The 22366-nt window shown below is 37.2% G+C and overlaps 2 long non-coding RNA genes across 4 annotated transcripts in view; one reads left to right on the top strand and one right to left on the bottom strand.

Annotated features, from left to right (window-relative positions):
* The window catches only part of LOC143205797 (uncharacterized), a 489432-nt gene that overhangs the window by 392747 nt on the left and 74319 nt on the right, over positions 1-22366 (bottom strand). The gene's annotated exons all lie outside the window — the stretch shown is intronic.
* Positions 6843-8174, top strand: LOC143205832 (uncharacterized). Of its 3 annotated transcripts, none has more exons than XR_013007944.1 (4): positions 6843-6995; positions 7062-7320; positions 7387-7973; positions 8042-8174. It is a non-coding gene; the product is annotated as an uncharacterized LOC143205832 (long non-coding RNA). The 3 variants fall into 3 exon arrangements; XR_013007943.1 differs by having other exon boundaries at positions 8034-8174; XR_013007942.1 differs by having other exon boundaries at positions 7387-8174.

Below are 22366 nucleotides of genomic sequence, written 5' to 3'. Positions count from 1 at the left end.
ACCTTATTTGGTCGCATTATTTTGGGGCTTCGTGTCGACGATTTCTTTCCGATTAGTATTTCCTCGAACCTGCCATCTGCCCCCACGTTTCTTGTCATCCGTACTCCTAGTCTGTCGAAATATAAATGAATAATGTCTAATACTACTCATCCACAAAATGAGTCAGAGACAATCCTTTACCTTGGGCTGCCAAGGTTTTTTTAATTTTCTGTTCTTCAACGGATATAGTTCTTGGGCCACGTCCCGCAGATTTCTGCAAATTATGCGTAATGTCACCCACAAACCATTCAAACCATACAAATTCAATTTCATAATTTTCCACAATTCCACAATCCAACAATTTTCCATTCAAACCTATACAAATTTCGTTGATTCTAACCCTTAAATAGAAACGAATCAACTTGAAAAAAGAACAAAAATAACGGACAAAATTATTATAAAACTGCTTACCTGTTAAGAAAACAAACAAAACTAATCCCACACAAGTTTTTAAAGCCCAATATGTAAATGTTAGCAAATATGAGTATAAACAGGCGAGTAATACAAAAACACAATCAGACCCTGTACAGGAGCGAGAGAAAATGAATGATAATTCCCTCGCATTTCAGTCGGTAAATAAGGAATTTTAATAATTTTCTTTCTAATGAAGTTAACAATTAGCGCTGGGCATCATCGATAGACTCGAATAAATTAAAATATTTCAATTGTAATTCCATCATTGTAATTATAGTAATAATTAGCTTATAAGACATAACTCCGATTTTCGAATGTATCTAATATATGTCCCACAGATGATATATTTAAATTAAATATCTCGAAATACCAAACAATATATTTAAAACCAACTGAACAATTTTAGTAGGATATAGAACGAAGGGTACAGATCTGAGCATTCAGGGTGAATTTTTTGGGAAAATTGAAAATACCCATGAGCAGAACTGAATTCGGCGAATATTCGTGATGAACAGGTTTCAAAATTGGTTCAAAGTCGCAGTGCGGTTCAGGAGAAACGGATCTGGTCAACAAATTTGAGCGAACGTAGCAAAAATTGGCGGGACTATGAATGACTTATATTTTTGTTTCGAGAAAAAAAACCTGCTTTTCCTTGTAATTTAATTATTACTATAGAGATGATTTTGAATGATAAATATATGTATATATCTATTAACCCCACAAAAATACGAAGAATTAAAATATTTTTATATTACTTGCTGGAATCTGATATATATTATTTTGATATCTATTTTGCAAATGGTAATTAGAAAAAAACGTGTCAAAATTATGAATTGTTTTTCTTATCTTTCATTGAAGAGAATTATATTTTCGATACTTTGCATAGTACAACATTTGTGAAATGATAGGGAAAAAGTATTTCCCAACTAGTAAGAGAAAATATGTTTAATAACAGCCCCATATAAAATAATTATTATCAACATGAAAATATTAATTTTACAAACTAATTTTATTTAATTCAGAGAGACATGCAAACATTTCAAAATGTGAGGAACAGATCAACAGGTAAAAATAACCGTATTAAATACACTCTACTCAACAAATGTTTCTTTCTAAAAAGAACTTCGACCTAAAATATAAAGTAAAACTCATTAAACAAAGTACTTTTAGAGATAAGAGTCTCTTACCTATGTTATTCTTGTTTTCAAGTTGTTGATCCTTCATTTTCTCCAAGATATGTCTTGAATGTGTTTTTTGGAAAGCTTATTTATTTACTTTATTATTTGAAAAGATATTAGCATAATATCTTCTTATAAGGACTGTGACCCTTTCATCCAAATCATCTTGCACTTGGCAGCTTTTTTCATACTACTTAGCAATTGTGTTCGAAACAATTTAAACCCAGTTAAGAAATATTTCACTTTCAAAATAATAGTAAAATATATACAACATACATCAAGCAGTAAATACAAATTCTCATACCTCTTTATATAATTTCTGTCCCTATCATTGACAGATGAATTGCCTGATGACTCGAATTATAAATTTTGTTCCATAACATAAAGGAAATATTCTTAATTTAAGGTTTTATTATGTCTACCTCATAGTGAAATTTATACAAGAATGTATATCTCTTGAAACTATATATTTTCTGGTGATTTTAGATCATTTTGTAATCGTTACAGAATTGAAAATGTTTGAAATCTCTTCACGAATCTATAAATAGAATGCTAAAGCCGTATAAACATAAAGGTTTTATGTTATATTCTTACCATAAACTTCAAGCGTAGTGAATTTCAATATTATTCGTATTTTCTTCCTTATCATAATTTTGTGTATTATGTTACCAGCCATATTTACAATAATTTGATACTCTTTTAAAAACGCTTAGACGGTAAATATTATTTCACTACATAGTATAAAACAAAGTCGCCTTTTCTGTCCCTATATTCCTACGTGCGCTTAAATCTTTAAAACTACGCAACGGATTTTGATGCGGTTTTTTTCAGTAGATAGAGTGATTCAAGAGGAAGGCTTATATGTATAATACATGCATAATATACTAAGGCAACATTGCTAATTTTAGAGGTTTCTAACGTGATGTCGTAAATTAACCTATTTTTTTAGGCTTATTTAGCAATTAGCAAAAACGCTGCCTAACCCTACGAGTTAGATCAAATTAATGTACTACAGTATTGTACACCATAAAAAGGTCTACATAAACTCCGCGATGGTATATGTTTATCTTTTAGGGATAACCCACATTAACCATTTTTATTGTTTACTTTTTACCTGAGAAAATGGCTTATTTACGAAGATATTTTAAGCAATACGGCATTAATCCTTATCGAATTAAGTACCTTAAATACAGTGTGCAATTAATATAGATCAATATGGTTCCTTACAGCATGCAAATTAAGCAAATATTTTCGGAGATATTAAAAATTTAAAATTTGCGTTTAAAAATGTGTAATGTAATAAAAATTGTATGAATTTAGATATTCCAAAGATAGCAGGAAATCTTCATAGTAAGTATAGGGGAAGAGGAATTGTTTTACTCCAAATTTAATGCGTGCAGGCCAAGGGCAGTAATGAATGAACCAAAAATACTGGATCGATTTTAATCATGTTTTCATTGAGTGACATAGGCATATATATTTTATGCCCGTGCAAAGTCGGAGCGGGCCGCTATGTTTTTATATACAACGTTCATATTTTTTCTGTAGTGTATTTAATTTAGTATCAGCATTGCACCCGTGCGAAGCCGGGGCAGGTCGCTAGTTATAAATAAACATTACTTTGTGGGAAAAAACACTATATGTTCTGTCGAAAAATGCTTCACAAGACATATTTTTTTGGCATACCATTGTTAAAAGTCTGGTTATAAACTAAAAAATACTAGCGGATGCTTGCACCATCGAATATCTGTCATTCGAGGCGACCGATGTAACATTGCCGTTATGTTCAGTTAGTATCTACGTATAGGAAAGATAGTATACATCACTTTGACATAAAAAAATTCTAATCTAAATAAAATAATTGAACAAAAATATTATGAAATATAATTTATTTTAACATTATAGTAAATCTAAAAACTACAGTTAATTATACAGCCACAATAATTTATAAGTAAGGGTTAAAATCCGTTATCACCATTGCTTTCAAAAATCTTTCATACATCTGACAGCCGGTCGCCGTCTGGTTGTCAGATCTACGCTAAAGTATTAAAAATATTAGTTATAATCAGGGGTGTGCAACTACAATGCTAAGTGGTGGGACAAAGTTTCGCTTAGTCTAATCATTGGTGGCGCTGACAGAGTCAATTTGATTGGTTAGTTTTTAGAAACCTGTAAGGAAAATAATTTGCTTTGATTGGTCAGCCATTTCACGTGATTATTTTATGTCGTCACATTTATTGGCCAATAATATTTGAATGAAAATCAAATTTTATTTAAAAAATTAATTTATTAAAATAATGCTGTACAAATATACATAATTGCAAAAAGCAAAAATAAAGAAACTATAAAAATGTAAATAAAAAAAATTAAAAGCCCCATACTCCAGACAAAATAATTAAAATACTCTTTATAACGAATCCTCCCGTTTTCGTATTTGTTTAGTACCATCAATTTTATAGGATCTATTAGAGTTATGGGTAAACTAAGGTAAACTTTAAGCCCTTCCCTGTTAATATGGAATTAACTTGTTTAACACAAAAATACAATGAACATCTGACAATTACTTTTAAAATTCTCTTCTCTTCTTCAAAATCGCTATGGACTGGACAGTTGAAACGTTTAAAATTTATGTGTTTTTTAAAACATCTCTCAAAATAACAGAAATGTTGTGGCAAAATCTAGGCATCAAGTAAAAGAGATAGCTTAAAGATCTACAAGCATTATAGTAAAACAGTCTTGATGGAGTTGTTAATTTGGGTCTACGCGACTGCATTGTTTCTATAAAATCAGTATGGAGTTTTTGATCTGTAGAACTACTTAATGTCGAATGTAGAGAGATATTGCACGTTTGTCTTTTTTCTCAGAAGTTTTATCAAATAGCCTGAAATATAGACTAACCTGCAACGTTCCACTCTTGTTTTCATCAGAGCAAAGTTCCCTGGAACTGAAAATATAGACTCAACTGATGATTCTACAAGCTCTGCTCCAAAGTTCCTCATGTTGTGAGCTAAGGATATGGCTTCAAGGAGAGGCTTGAATTCAGGCGCTGTTTTTCTGCTGGAATTGAAACTATCGAATAAACTATCTAAAAACACAATAACAGCACCGTTCAGCATCGTTCGGAAATTCTGAAATTAATTCTTCTGAAATTATTTTCTGAAAACAAGATAAAATTATAATTATCATTAATACATGATATATTTCAGCATACTTACTCCATTTTGACACTTGTGTACATATCTTGACCTTCATCTTGTTTATTTTGCCTGGAATTACATGTTGTTCTGTTAATCTTGGGCATATCCTCATCGCCGCCTCTCTATCGATATAGTACAGATCTATATATGTTTAGTTTGTTAACAAGTTTAATGTATAAATTTTAATGTTTAAATTTTTTTTAACAAATTGTTTCGCATTCCTTTAAATAAATGAGGAATTTTGGAACAATTTATTGACTGGGACAGCAAACTATTAATGGCAGTCTGGTTATCAGACCCTAGGTCGCAATCTGTGGAAAGGAGCTTTAAACCTATCTCTTGACATTTTCCAATAACATTAACAATCAAATGTTTTAATAATGTCGATTTAAATGGTCCTTTTGATTAGGTTAAGGAGATATGTTGTTTCCATTTTCGAAATAATCGCTTCACCATAAACACATTTACATAGTCTGCTATTACTGCCTTTTTATGGCTCCCTGTATTTTCAAGCCATCTATACAGACTTCTTTAATATTATATTGCAAATTGGGAGCTAGGTTCATCTCGTTAAACATCACAATACAGGATCTATCTGATATGCTCATATTTTGAACTGCGCTTTTCAGAGAAAAAAATATTTGCTCATTTAGCCCTGCTCTCATTGGGATTTGCCTAAGCAATGTTAAATAAGTACTCTTTAAGGGTAAAGCAAATATTTTTGACAATAATTTATAGGTTATGCCGCTTAATTAAAAGAGCAATAGCAAGAACTTTTTTCTGTATTGTGAAACGTCTAGATTTAGGTGTCTTCGGTTGATTTGCCAGTTGAAGAAATCTACTGTTGGCTTACTAACATGTTCAAATAAGTTTTTTAGTAACTGTGCGCGCAAACTTGAACTAATATTTGCAAATATGCTTTTGTATGTGGCTACTAATCTCTTATTTCTTGTGAAGACTGAGAATTACAAATATTTTAACGATATTCTTAAATTAAAAATGGTTTTTATTAGTACTTTTTTGCAAGACTTCTTTATTTAGAGATATCACATTGACAGCACTCGAACAACTTGGAAAATTATTTAAATTAATGTTCTCATTTTTACCATTAAGGTCTTCATAAATAAGTTGGCTTTCTGTAAACAATAAATAAATAAACATGCAATAGATAGATAATTTTGTATGTACTTGACAAAAACAATGTTGTATTGCATTTGCCCTAATACCTGTTTGTGAAGGAAGGGTAACTCTAAATCCTTCACTAAAATGTCTATGACACACACGATGCCGTTGGTATATTTGCATTGTGGTTAATCCAGATATTTTACTACTATTAACTTGATCGACCCATTTTTGGAAAAAGCGGGGTCATTCTTCGGGAACCAATGTCTGATTTCGGTAGTAGATTTACACCCTGGTATAGTACATATTTTACTACACGGACGCATAGAAATAAATTTTTATATTACTCAATAACAATTAATGTAAAACAGAATATATACAAAACCTAAAACGAACTTATCTTGACTTTAACAAACACCTAAATTTTAAACAACAAAGGATGCCCGAAAATAATGGCTTCGCACAATTTGACCGAACCAACCAATTCCAACTTCTGATCGCAGTGCTATCGCTGATTGAACTAAATAAAACATTTCCCCAAGGTCGCCTATATCGTGATATTTCTATTTTTTCTATGGTTGTAATACCTACAGGTTATATACCGGCAAACATTATTTTAGCTCTTTAATTATTTGGATAATTTAAGTCGCTGCGTAATATATCATATTATATATTGTTAGAAAATGCCGAAAACAATAGATATTCAGGGTCATAATTGATTGCAGCTTTAATGTGTTATTTCGAAAAGGAACGAGATGATGGAGGTTCCCTTTTGCTGGTAAATTCCGTTAGAGAGGTAATTATTGGTTATACTAAATAATATCCTACCTAATATCTTATTAAATAAGTCCCTACAACTTTATTTAAAATATTTTTTAGGGGGTTGCTGCTGCTCTAAATATTTGTGTAGGTACTGTGAATAACATCGCTTACAAAATGAAGAATAATACGTTAGATTCAGCCGAGAAAACCCGTCTACATACAAAGTGGGTGGCGAATCTTGACCATCTTGATATTGCTCTATTCGAGACCAAATATACGAAAGGTATAAGAACAGTATATACACAAAATATTTTATCGATATTAACATAATTTATTAAAATTACTTTAGAGAAAATTGTCTATCTGAAAAATGTACATAAAAGAATTAAGGACATGGAGCCTTTTTTCGGATGTAAGACCTCATTTTATACACTTTTACAGGGCATAGGGTGTAAAGATAACCTCGGAGAGATTTAATAGAACTTCCAGGCTACCTTGAAAATAATTAAATTTTTAAAGACTTAAAATAAAACCGAGGAAGATAATGTGACACTCTTCGCAAGACGGGAACAAAAAAGTGTAAAGACAACTAAAATTGATGGAAAAAGGTAAAAGTTACAATAGCATTCTATTAGGTTTTGTTGATCATTATATTTATTAATATACAATTGCAGATATATTGCTGTTCGAGAAGGATACTCCATCAAGAACTGTTTGTATATGTAGAAGGAAGCATTGTCAACCATAACACCTTGGATTTATCACCAGAGGAAGTAATTGATAAATAGTGGAATTGTGAACATGTTTCAGACAGGCTAGAAATTTACAGTTTAGTGATTGAATTGGACAATGAGTGGGAAAATGAAAGTGAATAAAGGAAACTTTCAGGATATGTGATAAAGCCGTGCAATGCTAGAAATTCCTGAGACAGAGTGATGAGGGTGGAAACAGCTAAAGATATGCACATAATTAATTGAATATAACTATAGAGAATGGTATTGTAGGGCGTGAGAGATTTGTGTGCACGGATATGATTATAATTGTTCAAAATTAAACATGAGCGTTAGGTTACAACATATGAGGAGAAAAGGAATACTAACAGTTTTGTAGATATGGTAAATGTATTATAGATAATTCAGTGATTAATTTGATGGAGAATGGTGTACAAAGATAGTAGCAAAAGAAATAAAATTTACAGTGATACCAAGATGACCTGACAAGTAAACACACCATTGAAGGAAACAAGAACTAAACGAAAAAAGTAAATATGCTCTCGATTGAAAGTAAAATACGTTTCTCAGATATACAATTATTAATTAAGTGGATTAGGTCTTCAGGGGGATACCACTACATAAACAAACGCTCCTAGAATCTCTACCTCATGGATGGTGTTGAAAAGAGTTAAATTTAAACAAAACAAACCTAACCCACAAACTATTAGCTGTGTTTTAATTGTAGTTTTCAGTCCTTCGATAATATATGTATTAGATTTACTATAATGTTAAATTAAATTATATTTCATAATATTTTTGTTCAATTATTTTATTTAGATTAGTATTTTTGTGTATGTCAGAGCCAAACTGAACTAAAACTCAGAGTTAATTCGGCAGCATTGCAATATTTCGACGTCACAAATATCCATGATGCATTACCAAAAAACTTTGAATAGGCTATATATAAGCGCTGGTATAGTGGGGGGTTTAAACATTTGCCTCCAGCTGCATATTGAGATTTTGCATATACCAAAATATTCCAATATTAAATAAAATATAGATTTGCATAGTAGTAAGATTTGTATTTAATGTTTGAGTCTCCTTTTCTATATTTTTTTGCATTCAAACAACATGGCAAAAAAATTGGTTCTGTGCAAGCAAGCGCAAATAGAACTTAATAGAATAAATTGAACTAAAATGTGTTAAGGCAAATATTCTAAATTTGCCTACAATAGATTTGTCGATAACGACAACTGGGTGATTGTAATTAAATTAATAATTTTAAAAATATTGTTTCTGATCTGTAATTGGTTTCTAATTGAAGTTTTACTCCAAAAAGATAATGTCCAAAATGATTTAAAGTCTAAAGTGTTCCAAATAATTGACAATGATCATATTTTTGTTATTGAGTATTTCGTTTCCATGTTTCTTAATATTCGAGAAGCTTTCGGTCGTTCCATTTTACAATTATCCCTCAAATCGGAACAAGTTACAATATTTGAAACATTAAAGCATGAAGCATGTGTTGTTAATACGAATTATTTATGAAGGTTAGGATACATTAAAATACTATCTGACGTTTCATAGTTTCATCGAAATTTTAATAAAATTTTCTGTAATATTCAAAAAGACCTTTAAATAATTTATGGTTTATAATTTGTATACGATATTACCATGGATTTCATTTTGTTAGCTGGTTAAGTATTTTCACACTACCCAAAGTGCAAAATTACATGGCGATATTCTATGATTATCTAATCAAATATCATAAGTACATTTTTAATTTTATTTTGTAAATTAAAATGTACATATTTTGTCAAAAAATTGTTTCACATAATTTGCATCTTTGCGTCTTTAATAATGAATGGATGAATATTTGGATGAGGATTGTCCTTGATTGAAAATAATTGATAGTTTATTTCTTCGTTTATAAGCGATGAGAATTCAAAATCTAAAATACATTCATTACTATACTATATAACTTAACCTAATTAAGATTGTAAACAAATATTACAAAAGTACATTTAAATTGCCAGAACAAAACTATTACATTGTACATACAAATTTGTTCGAACTTAGATCTATTCTATTTCTGTATTGCGGGAATTTTAACTTTAATTAATAATTTAATCAAATGAACCTACACAGTTATATAATAAACAAAGGTAACTGTTAGTTTTCTACTTAAAAACAATTCTCTCTTTGACCAAAAAAAAAACACTGTCCCCTAAACACTGTCCAATTTAATATCGATTATATAGTTTGTTCTTGGGCTGCCAAACATACACATGTATTTCTCTTGGAATGATTTTCTTCCATGCCTCTGGCTTGATTTTGTCAAATGGTATGATTTCCTAGTTGATTACCATACCAGTCTTCATAATTTGCTCCTTCAAGTCTATTTCCGCCTTACATTAGCCCGTTGTCTTCTGGTATTACTGAAGTATCATAACTAAATAGTCACCACATTCAGTCTTCTTAACTTGTTCTTTCAAGTCCACTTCTGCCTTACATTAGCCCATGGTCTTCTGGTATCACTCAGGTATCATAACTAATTGGTCACCACTATCTCCATTTTCTGCTTCTAATAATTTACTAAATTTTGTTTTCTCCAGTTTTCTAACTGTATCATCTTCACTTATTACTTTCAACTCAAATCATTTACTAACATTATTCTGCTTTGTGAGCTTGCTTCTGTTCTTTATCTCTATACTCCAAATCAATTATTAATGTGTGTTTACTTTTGTTTTTTCTTTCCTTTTTACAATCTTCACAGTTCCCTTTGTTTTATCGTTATTTTCATCTAGACCATATTCAACATAATTAAATCCTAATATGTTTGTTATTTCCATTACTATCATATTCATTATCACTCCATTTCCAACTCGAAATCTGAATCTTTTTAATATAACCCAGTGCTGTTCTTCTTTGTCATATCTTAAATAATTTTGCTTAAGGCTTTCTTCTTCGTCTTCGGATAAAGTTAATAATCAGATTCTTGATCCACTACTTTATTTAACTTTCTCTTATCATTGACTTGTTTTAATGAAAACATATCACCAACTGTTGGTGTCTTTTCTTTTGAAAAAAGCAGACAATAGTAGACATATATCTCATGGTCGTCTAATTTCCTTTCTTTTAGAATTGGTTCCAATTTAGACAACATAGGTTCATTTTCATCAGGCTCGTCATCACTGTCTACTATCTGCTCTTGAATGCTTTTTTTTCATCATCACTCACATTCTTGTTTTCTTTTTCCTGTTGCAAAATTGTCTGCATCCGTTTACTCAGTTTACTCACAGATTCTTCTTTAAAATTTTCTATGCTTGCCTTATATTGGTCTCTCTATATATTTTCTAAACTGTATATATTTAATTATTTCTTCACTATTGTCCATACGGAAGTTGACTTCTATTGGCATACGAAATTGATCTGCTTAGATGCGATCTTATAACTAACAACACTTATATCCGTTAAATTATAACTGTAAATTCTTTCTCCACTCAAGCAGTCATTAAATTATGTGTTTTTGATGGATATTAATCTCTTCTATCGCAGATTTTTCCATTCCAATAAATTGTTTAACTTCATAGAGACTGTCCATTATATCCAGTATATGCTCTTCGCTTTTATTTTTATTTTATTTTATTAATGCATCGGCATTGAGTACTACTGAATAATTACTACCTTTTATGACTAGACAATAGTCTTTACCTTATCTCTCCAAATATAGTTTACCCGAACAATGTTTGATTTAATTATTGGTGTTGGTGTTGGTTCATATACAAAACCAAATTTAATTATTTAATAATGTCCTGTTTAATCTTTCCGCTTTTTCATTACTTTGCGGTGAATTGGCTATTGCTATATTCTAAATTAATCCCCTTTTTCCTACAAAATAGCTTTATTCCATGCTGTCTTTCTAATTCATTAATGTATTGTTTCAAATTCTCTTCAGTTTCATTTTTTGTCTTCAGGATTTTTACGCTGGTAAAATTCCTTCATCTTCATATATTGGGTTTATTAGCCTATAAAGGGCTCCTGGTTGCTTCAGCTTCTACGCACATAGAACAGGGTTTATCTATCTTCTTCACCAATTGAATTGATATTTATATCAAAATTCTAATATTTTGTAACTAACCTCTGCTAAGTAACTTTGTTCTCCATCCTTACTAATTGAAAATTCTTCATTGGGTTCAATAGCTTTTCATTCTTTCTGTAATTAAATGGTTGATTTTCTAAACTTTTCTCCATTACTAATTGCTTCATTGATTACAAAGTTTCTTTATCCTACCGATAAATATGTTGGACCACATGTTTACTAGTGTTTCCATTCGTTTACTAGTGTTTCCCTGATCGTTATAAATTATACACATAGTTGATTTTCTAAACTGTTGATTACTTCATTACTAATTACTATATTGATTACAATGTTTCCTTCTATCCTACTGATAATTCTGTTGGATCCCATGTTACTAATTTACTAGTGGTTCATTGATCCTTGAATATTATAAACGTGATTGTGAACTCTTAATTACTCCATTACTATTTACTACATTGATTACAATGTTTTCGTCTTTCTTACTGATAGCTGAAGATCACATTTTTAGTTTCCTGGTGTTCCTTCTGATGGTCATTGGTCTTTGAGTGCTCTAGTGCCCCGAAATTAATTTCCGTCTGTTGCATACAGCCATCTTGTTACTTCCAATTTCTTTCGTGTATATATAATTATATATATACTATACCGAACTAATAACTTCAACTCATCTACGTTCTCCGTCATCACCCTACTACTTCTCATTTACACCGAGAATTCTGGGCCCATACCCTTTTTTAACAACTTTTACGAATCACTTGTGATTCGGAACGGAACGGAATTAATGCACCACTTATGGCCTTGGAACAAAAGAGAAACTTTATTTTGATCCCTAGTAACTTATGCCCACTCGATACAAGTCACAGCTCGTAAATGTTCACAATATGCGACATCGCACGATTATAAAACTTCCTGCCTATGTTCTATAGTGATTTAAAACCTAATGCAAATAATAAGGCGGTGTAAAAATCATCAAAATATTTCTAGATCTCAATATATCCTTGGTCTGTAATTTTGTGTTGAATTTCGAGTTGTGGAAATTTATTTGCATTTTATGAAGTTAGAATGGAAGATACCTCTTTTGTGATAACTTTTTGTATCCCCTCAGCATTATTTGCAATATCTAATCCTGCTTTTTTTAAATCTAGGATCTAAAAAATTAAAATGCAGAGCTCAAAATTGGGGTTACTCAACTTCGAATATAGTTAACAAAGCAAGGCGATGGGCTTTTCGCAATGCGGATGTTGCTACAAGACGCCCTTACTAAACCCACCCCGGCGCAGTCAGTACATCAACCTCCTGAGACACCAAATGAACTCACATCCCAACGGTTGAAAATCATGATCTGGATGATGGATTCACCGTGGTGGGAAAAAGGAAAAGGGGCCCCATCACCCCGCCACAACCAAGTCAGCTGTCGAAGGACGTCGATAAGGTTAGACATGCAGCTGCAACCAAGCCAGCTGCCAAGCCGTCTACCCAACTCATGCAGCAGAGAGCCAAGGCCAACTCGCAACCATCAACCTTCAGAAATGCCGTCAGTTCAGCGTCCACCAAGCCGCTAACTAAGACAGCTACCCAGCCAACGCCCAAATCGGCGGCCGTCTAGACGACCCAGCCTACTCAGGTAAGTAGCCAGGCTATTAACTCACTAAACACTTTTCCTCAAGCTACCGCTTCCAAACACTTCGAGAACACTCTCACAATCTCCACCCTCACTACCTATGCCAACTCTTTCGGCGAACCCAAATCCAAAACAAAATCCCACCCATAGTTCTTCGTGGCACGAAGAAATACTCAGGAATCCTTCGAATTGCGAAAAATAATCCTATAGAGATTACTGCAACTTTAAGCCGAAAGGACGGAACTCGCTAATTTGTACCAACTTCGAAAGACTTTCGCAAACTGACCAAGCTTCTTGAAGACCGGAAATATACATTTCACTCCTTCTGCAGTCCTTCTGAAAGGGCAATACGAGTCATCATCCGCAACATCCCAACGATTGTAACAGTTGACGAAGCCAAAGAACACCTTATTTCGCAAGGTTTCCACCCAAAATCTCTTCAAAGGTCGAAACTTAAATCAGGCGAAGACCTTCCCATAATCCAGGTCGTTGTTCCTAATGAAGAAAGGAACATCATTAATCTCACCAAAATAGGTCTGTCAATCGTGAAAGTCGAACTCCAGCGAGGCAACGGAATGAAACCCGTTCATGCACTAAGGTACGCGAGGAGCACCTAAATGCAGCAATTGTGGAGACCCACACACAGCTAATTACACAGGCTGTAGCTGTCGACCTGCTCCCAGGAATCTTAGACCAATCCAATCCAGACAAGCCTCCGGCAACACAAATTCTGCATGGAGCAACCAGGGAGGAAGGAGGTTAGCTCAAAAGCTGGCCTTACGCGATAAAAAAATGTAGCTGGAACTCGTTCGTTCGTCTTCAGGTATCGATATAGCACTTATCCAGGATACTCCCCTAAAACATTCTCATCGTTTTTCCCTTCTAAAGTACACGGTTTACAGGAATGACCATATCCCAACTCGCGGTGGCGGAACTGCTATTCTAGTCAAAAAGGGAATTAAACACAACCTTCTGCCTTCGTATCGTCAACAAATATCGGGTCCACCTCTATTCAGGTGGAAACTCAGGATCGTCCAATCGTGATCAACTCTCTGTGCAGGAAATACTCCACGCATGAATCGTTTACCTTCAAAACGTTCCAACCTCAAAAATAATCGCTGGAGACTTCAACGCTCACCATCCCATGTTCGATTGCGAGCGCCCAAATCGAGCAGGCAACGACATCGCAGCACTGAGTGCAAACTTAGTGCTTGGTCTCGCCCTGCCGGATGAGCCTACCCATCAGCCCGCTATAGGACAACGGGGCACTCCACGCATTCTGGATTTTTTCATTCTCCAGAACATCAATCGTCCTTCTGATGTACAAGTTCTCGACGAGTTACATCCGGACTATCGTCCGATTATATTAACTATCGAATCAGAAAGAAAACCGACAGGAAGAGATATCAGCAAATTCTCTTGGAATCCGGTCCAATCCCGAAGATTGATCGACCTGACCAACTCGACCGTGCCGTGTCGAAGCTAACTCGAGACATCCAGTCCGCCTATCAGAATTCATCATTCGAAGTTCAATCATTTTCAAACACTCAAAGTGAGCCAGTTCCTGAAGGCATCAAGTCGCAGATCCGACTCAAAAATCGTCTCTATCGTAAAGCTCGTGCCACCCTCAACTCGGCAGACAAAAGGGAGGCCAACAGAGTAAAACGAGAAGTGAAGGAATCCATTAAAGCCTGGTGATCCGAGAAATGGAATTCATTTCTAGCGGCCCAAAGTCTGTCTGGCCCCGCAACTTTCTGGCGACTCTCTAAAAGCCCGGTGGTGAAGGCGCAAAACGTCATACCCCCCCTAAAGTCAGCGGAGACAGGAACTTTTGCAGTCACTGACCACGAAAAGGCCGAGCTCCTCGCTAAAACCTATGAGGCCCAAATGGAACGCCTCCTTCTTGCTACAAATATAAACGCTGCTGAGAACGACGGAACAGTTAGGAATTCCAACTCCGTTCGTTCTCAAGTGCCTCCAAGTTATCTTTTAAACCATCTAGTCATCCCTAAAATACTCACGCAAATGATCAGCAAGATTCGGAATAAAGAGCAGCTCGCCGAACTAAGTAATATCATCAAGGCCATTCTGGGGCTGCAATACTTTCCATCCACATGACTACAGACCTATCAGCCTACTGAATTGTATAACATTTGTCTATGGCTCTGGTGCTTGTAAAAGCTCTGAGCTGGTCTTTCCTACGTAAGTCTCGGGAACGGTTCATGGACTGGTCTCCGAGCGCCTTTTCTGCCACATCGCGACGCTATTGCGCACTTCATTCGCTAATTCTCTGTCATATTTCCTCACTGATCTCTAACGGGCCGCTTTCTTGCACGCCAGCATCCTGGCTATAATTTTCCTCATAATCGATTACCGTGTCGGACCACGCGTTGTTCTCTGTGACGGTTTCCTTGTTTACTATTCCCTCTGCGTTCCTTAACTGGTAGTTCCCGTCGGCTGTCCGATGCCTGTTTCGGGCCTCTACCCTTTTCCCAATTTCGCATGTCTCCAATATATGCGTCTTGTCTTCTGGACCTATGCGACACTCGCAGAGTCCATCGATCTCCTTTAATTTAAATCTGTGCAGGTAGGTTTGCATATTTCCGTGTCCTGTCATCAATTGCACAGCCTTCCTGCTCAGTCCTATGTTTCCGCTCCCCACTTGTTGGCAGTATTTGTAGAGGGTTCTTCCTTTAATAGATTGCTCCCAATGCATTCGCCATCTTCTTTTTACTTCTCCTTCCTTGATTCTATTGATGATTCTGGTGCTGATCCATCCGTGGTTTTCCAGTCCTATTTCTTCGTTTGCAGTGGCTTCTCTCGCGAGTCTGTCTGCGGTTATCATTTCCTTCGTTATCATTTTCCGACACCATTTTAGCGATATTTCACTACCGCTTTTCTGCAACTCTAGCAAAGTTGCTTTGATTTGCATTATGTCCTTATTTCGTGTGTTTGCGTGCTCGGCTCACCATATGGACATTCTACTGTCCGTTCGAATGGTGATTGGTCCTGGTAGGCTTCTGTCCCGTACCAGTTCTATGGCTTTCTGTACCGCCACGAATTCTGCCGCTCTGGAGCTCGATTCGTCTTTTATCCTTAGACTTATCTCTTCCTGGGCACTTGTTCCTGTCCAAATAACTATTGTCATGCCTGCTTTTTCTTCCTTGGCACTAGCGTCTGTCCATATCTTGGTGTTTCCGACGCTATTTGTCCGATTTTCCCACGGTTCCTCCCATGGCCACGGCAATTTCTTCCAACTATTACCTGCAGAGCATCATTCGATGTGGTCCGATAGGCGCCTATGATTGCTAACTGTGCAGTTCTTTGTGCTGCTGCTAGCGCTGTCCTAGCCCTTCCCATCGAGGCCCTGTATCCCCATATTCCTGAGCCGTATAATACTTAGGGTTTTATAACCCTGTCGTATATTAGACGCATGACCTCTGGTGCCCTAGGGTCGCTTCTTCTGCGCAGTATTCCCCAGAGCCGGCACATCACCTTTTCTGTTTTTTTCCTCAACAGCTGTATGTGTTGTATATACTGCTGTTTCCTGTCAATTGTCACACCCAGATACTGTATTGTATCTTTGACCTGGATGATGTCTTCGCCAAGTTTGACCGTCGGTGGTCTGCTCTTTTTCTTGCTCGAGAAACAGCAAGCCTCAGTCTTTTCCTTGTTGTATTCTGCTCCTGCCCCGTAGGCCCATTTTTGGCAATTTTCCCAACATTTGTTCCAGGCAAGGTCCAGCCTGTTTCTGATGTATTTATTGCTGAGAGCAATCACCTGGTCGTCCGCGAATGCCTGAATTCTCATTCCGCAGTCCCCTACTTCCGATTCAGAGACTTTGTGGAATCAGCTGTTCATGCCCAGCAGCCATACCGTTGGCCCTAAGGTTGACCCTTGCGGACATCCCTTGTCAATTTCCATTGCCACCTGGTTGCTGATGATTTTCCTTCCCGTCAAGAAGCTGGCTATTGATCTTGCCATTTTCTTATTTATTCTGCTTCTTCGCAGTTCTTCCAATATCTCTACCTAGGTTGCTCTGTTGAAAGCGTTTCGGAGTCCCAGCGTCACCATTAAAACGTGTTTCCCTTGTTCTTTTTCGGTGTTGATCCATTTAAGTAGATCACTCACGGCTTGTGCGGTTGACTTGTTTTTTCTGAAGCCGTACTGCCTTGAGTCATGTAGCTCCATCTCCTCCGCCATTGCCAGTAGTCTCTGATTAAGCATTTTGTCTAGTACTTTTCCTAGCGTTGGTAGAAGGCTGGTGGGTCGTTCGCCTCCGTCGCTTTTGTTTAACCAGCACAGTTTGGCCGTTTTCCATATCTTAGGAAAGTATCCCGCGTTGTAACAATTCCTGTACAGCGTCAGGAACTCGTGTTTTTTCGAGATCTAGACATTCTTCAGGAGCTCGCTTGGTATGCGGTCTTCCCCTTCTGCCTTTCGGTTTCTCATGTTCTCTATAACCGATTCGATTTCTCCTTCGGTTATTTCTTCCTCGCCAGTCTCCTTACTCGGCCATTCCTCGCTCATGACCGCGCTTATGACTTCGCGAGTTCGCTCTGTTTCCTCCAGGTCCATTGCTGGGTGGTATTTCTCCACTCTTTGTTTTTCGGCTGCTTCTCTTGCCTCCAGTGTTGCGTCTTCAGGCGTTGCTACCACTTCGCCTCTTCTTATGCCCATTCTTCTGATGGCTTCCCAAATACCGTCCAACGAGTTTGTTTCTATCAGGTTGTTAATCGCCTGACTGTCGTGCTCGGTTTTCTTTTCTCGTATCATTTTCCGATACTCTCTCTTCCGTTCGTTGTACTCATTCACTATTTGTTAATTGTCCGTGCTTCTTCTTATTCTCCTCTTCAGTACAGTTAGTGCTCGTTTATGTTCCGCACACTGCCCGTCCCACCATTCATTACCATTTTTTACCATGATGGTTTTTCGTTTTACCAGTCTTCCTGTTGCCTGTATGACTTTCTGAAGACTGGCCGCCTGCTCCTCAATCACTTCGTGTGTAACTGTTTGTCCGATATTGGTCTCTATTTCTTCCAGTTTTACCCTGACCAGATCCCAATCGGTGCCGGCGAAATCCCATCTTACCCTTTTTCTTGGGTTGGTTTTCCCATTTCCTCTCGCCACTCGATATTCGATATATTTGTGATCGCTTAGTGTTTCCTCGTCACCTTTGATTTTCCATTCTTCCACGTTTATTCCCCTACTACACGTGAGGTCCATGTACCCTGTGCCCCTATTACAATCGAAGCTGGGCACCGTGTAGTCTCCTTCTGCGAGCTCTAGGCCGTGACTGATTGCCCAGTCTAGAAGTTCCTCACCTCTTGGTGAGCTTCTGGAGCTTCCCCACAACGTGTGTTTTGCGTTGAAGTCCCCAGCGACTATCCATTTGCCTCATTATCTGTTTATTCCGGCGGTGAGTTCGTCTAAACTTTTCAGTGCCCTCTCGCCTGGCTCCTCGTAGACGTTTGTGATCAAGACGTCGTCTATTGCGATTGTTGTTACATTTTTTGTTGACAACTCCTCAATCAGTAGGGACTGGATTTCTTCTCAGGTCCAGATTTGGGTTTTGCTTCCCGTCATCTTTCTCATGAGTTTTCAACTTTCCCATGCCTGCTTCCTCGGCGTTGGTTCCTGAATTAGGACTACCTTCAATCCATCTCTTGCCGCTTTTTCCCTTACCAGTGCAGTTGCACTGATTCCTTTTCCCACGTTGACTTGAAGGATTTTCATTACCACCCGTAGTTGGTTCTTCTTTTTAATTCTCCCTGTTGTTTTTTATATACTGAGTATTGGTAGTCAGTGGCCCTGTGATTGATTCCCACCTTTGTACCTGCTTTTGTATAGTTTGTACAGCTCTTCTTCGTGACTTTGCACGTCTTCCCTTCATGATCACCACCGCATACGTAGCAGGTGAGTTCCTTTATCTTGCAAATCTTTGCTGTATGGCCGAACTTGCAGCATCTGTAGCACCGCATTGGTTCATAGATGGGCCGAGTTCAATCATCCACGTGTCCCTCTTGGCTCCGTTAAAGGTGCATATTGTCCTTATTCGTCCCTCTATTATTTGACCCTGGAGTGCTGTTCGGATGCACTCATTCTCCTTTACAATATCAGCGATTAATTAATCGCTTTTCGTTCCCTTTATGATTCCCCTTATTTCGATTCTGGGGTTTCTGGTGGCTCCGTTTTTAATATTTGCGTTCCCGCTGTTTTTTAATTTTTGCGAAACTCTTCTCCTTTGTTCCTCGTCATGGCACGACATAATGATAGTGCCGTTCTTCAGGGTCCTAAGCTGCTTAAATCCACCCTGTATCTCGTGGTGGGTCAGTGTAATTTTGAGCTCCTTCTTTGCCTCTTCTCCTGATTTTTTGCTGATTTTAATGATCAGCTCCTTCTTCGCCATCTCTTTCGGCGGTGTGGTCCAGTTTTTTCCTGGCTTGGCCGCCACGTTGGCATAGCTGAGCGTTCTTTTCGTTCTGTCAATTGTCGTCATTTTTTGTCGTTCCTTTCGTCGCCATGTCGCTCTCCGCCATCCCCGTTTCACTGCTGGGCGTCTTGGTAGGTTTGGCGGTTTTCGCGAGCTCATTTTATTTATTTTTATCGTTTGTGGAGGTGCATTCGTCAGGTTTTGGTTTTGCGATGAGTTTTTCCAGTCTAGCTATCCTACTCTCCCACTTCTTGTCCATTCTCTACCTCTCTTTCCCGATGGATTCTTCCAAGCTTTCCAATCCCTTGTTGGCCTCCTCGGATTTTCTTTTAATGTCCAGCTCCATGGACATTACAAATATGACCTTTAAGAGTAGGTCAATTTTCCTCCCAACTGTTTTAGCGTCGGCTTTGGTGAAGGCTAATTTTTTAGCCAACGGGTTTTCCCGCGTGATTAATTGCCTCATCCTTTCGGCCTGCCTCTCCGACAGGTCTACCAAGCTTTTAACCGACATACTCTTCAGCTCCTCCAGCTGCTCCTCGTGTGTTATATCTTCAGCCGCGTCGTTATTTTCCACGGATTTTCTTTCATCCGTGGTCTGCGACCTCGTTCTTCTTGGGCTGCCTTCTGCCGGCTCTGTTGCCGCCCTTATTTTGATTAGGGCTGGGTTGTTAAACCAGTCTCCCTCATTAATTGAGGCCGAGGTGGCCTCTGCGGTCGCTTCTTTAGAGGCCATTGTGACCTCCTTACCGCTAATTATATTAGTAACCCAACACCGCCTTTTTTAATTAATTTAATGTTGGGTCACGCCCTTAATTGGTTTTCCCACGTACAATAATGTAATATACTGTTGATCGTATCCCTATACCGCCCTGTTATAAACTTTATATAAGAATTTAGTTAGAATTTTATGATGAATTAATAGTGTATATTTACATTGCTAGCCGTAAAGATTAATTTGATTATTACTGAATTTATTTAAAGTTTAATGATGAATTAGCAGTATATATTTATTAATATTGCTATCTGTATAATAAAACTCCACCTCGACTTTGATGATCGGTGACGCACGTTGTAGAATTTCCCAGATATTTAATGATATTTGAATGTCTGATTGCGTTATTAAAGCCGGATAAATTTGCTGGATCTTGTTTTTATATAAATTTAGAATTTAAAAAATTTTGAAAACTGTGTATGGGACTGTAATTCCACAACACTGCGTTACTTAATCCTTATTGACTATCACTTACCTTGATTCCAGCGCTTCGTTCCCCTTTGACTTGTCGCCACTTGGTTACCGACCTTCGCACTGGTCACTGTTTTGCATACACAATCACTGTGCATACACTCACTCTTTGTTTTCGGATAGGTTTCACCCCCCTAAAGTCCTTTGTTTATCCTCTTTCTTCTCTGTACAGGCTTAATTTTGGCAATCAAACTGCACGATTACACAAGAGAACAAAATAGTCCGAATAGTATCTAATAATTAGATTCTATTCTGATTCAAATTTATCAGAAATATTTTAATTTTCTTGTAAATTTGATTCACCCTGCATTTCCACTACACCAATTCACTTTCACTATTCGTGAGAGACTTGGAGCAGTCTTCTTGGACCTAACCAAAGGCTTTGACAATTTCTGTCAGGACGATCGTTCCAGGTGAAGATTAAAGATAATCTCTCTAGCCGGAAAACCATCGATGCAGGAGTTCCACAAGGCTCCCCCCTGGCACCCGCTCTATTTAATATTTTTCTTTCAGATATCCCTAGGAGACCACAAGTTGAGGCTGCTTTTTACGCAGGCGACACTGCTTACTTTGCTTCTTCAAGAGTAACACCGCATATCCGAAGCAGATTCCAAAAACAACTCGATGAGACGGTCCAGTGATTACATTTCTGGAAGTTGCAGGTCAACCCACAGAAAACCCAGGCCATCTTCTTCCACAAGAAGCGTTTTGCACCGAGCATTTCGCGTTTTAAAATCGAGAACGCCGATATCCCATGGTCAGAAAAAGCCACCTATCTCGGTCTTGTCTTCGATCGCAAATTTAGGTGGAATTCCCACATTCAAAAGTCCCTCCATAAAGGGCAAGGTATTGTTACTTTGCTGTTCCCGCTTATCAACCGGGCCAGCAGGCTTCCTCTATCTATAATATCTCTCCTGTACAAGATGCTGGTTCGATCAGTCGTTCTATGCGGCTCCAGTGTCTATCTAAAATACGTCTCACCTAGCTAGGTGGAAGTCTTCCAAAACAAAATTCTCAGAAGAATAATCAATGCCCCTGGTTCGTCAGGAACAATCAAATTCATAGAGAAACAGACGTCCCCCAAGTCCTCCACTCTTCGTCTCTCGGACAATAGATGTATTACCGAGCTGGCCGATATTTTAGGCCAATAACTCATTTGGCTCTTCGTAGCCTTATTCTATCACAGCCGACATTACCCCGTCGTGCTCTAACTCCAAATTGTCTCGACCTTCTCCGGCGAGCGATTAACTCATGTACCGCAAGTTGCGTGGTGTGACAGCGACGCCACGTCCTTGCCTGGCCCTTGTGCCTCTTAACAGTGTTATCGGTTACGAGCACCCTCCTTACTAACAGTAAGAAGTATCAGTTAGGGTCATTGGATCAGCTGATAGGGTGGGGTTTAATGGGTAGCCCAGAGGCAGTCTCCACATAACCAGTCCAACTCGCTTATTCTGGCGGGACTTCCCGACTAGGTATCCGTAACAGGATACCCCAACACTAATAAAAATAATACAAAGAGGTTAGTAGTAATTAAAATATATT

Source organism: Rhynchophorus ferrugineus, unplaced genomic scaffold (assembly GCF_030347505.1).
Source record: "Rhynchophorus ferrugineus isolate W39M unplaced genomic scaffold, kcgeb_rfMv2 rfM17, whole genome shotgun sequence".
NCBI lineage: Eukaryota > Metazoa > Arthropoda > Insecta > Coleoptera > Curculionidae > Rhynchophorus > Rhynchophorus ferrugineus.
Note: the sequence above shows the minus strand (reverse complement) of the source record. Positions and strands in the feature narration are given on the sequence as shown.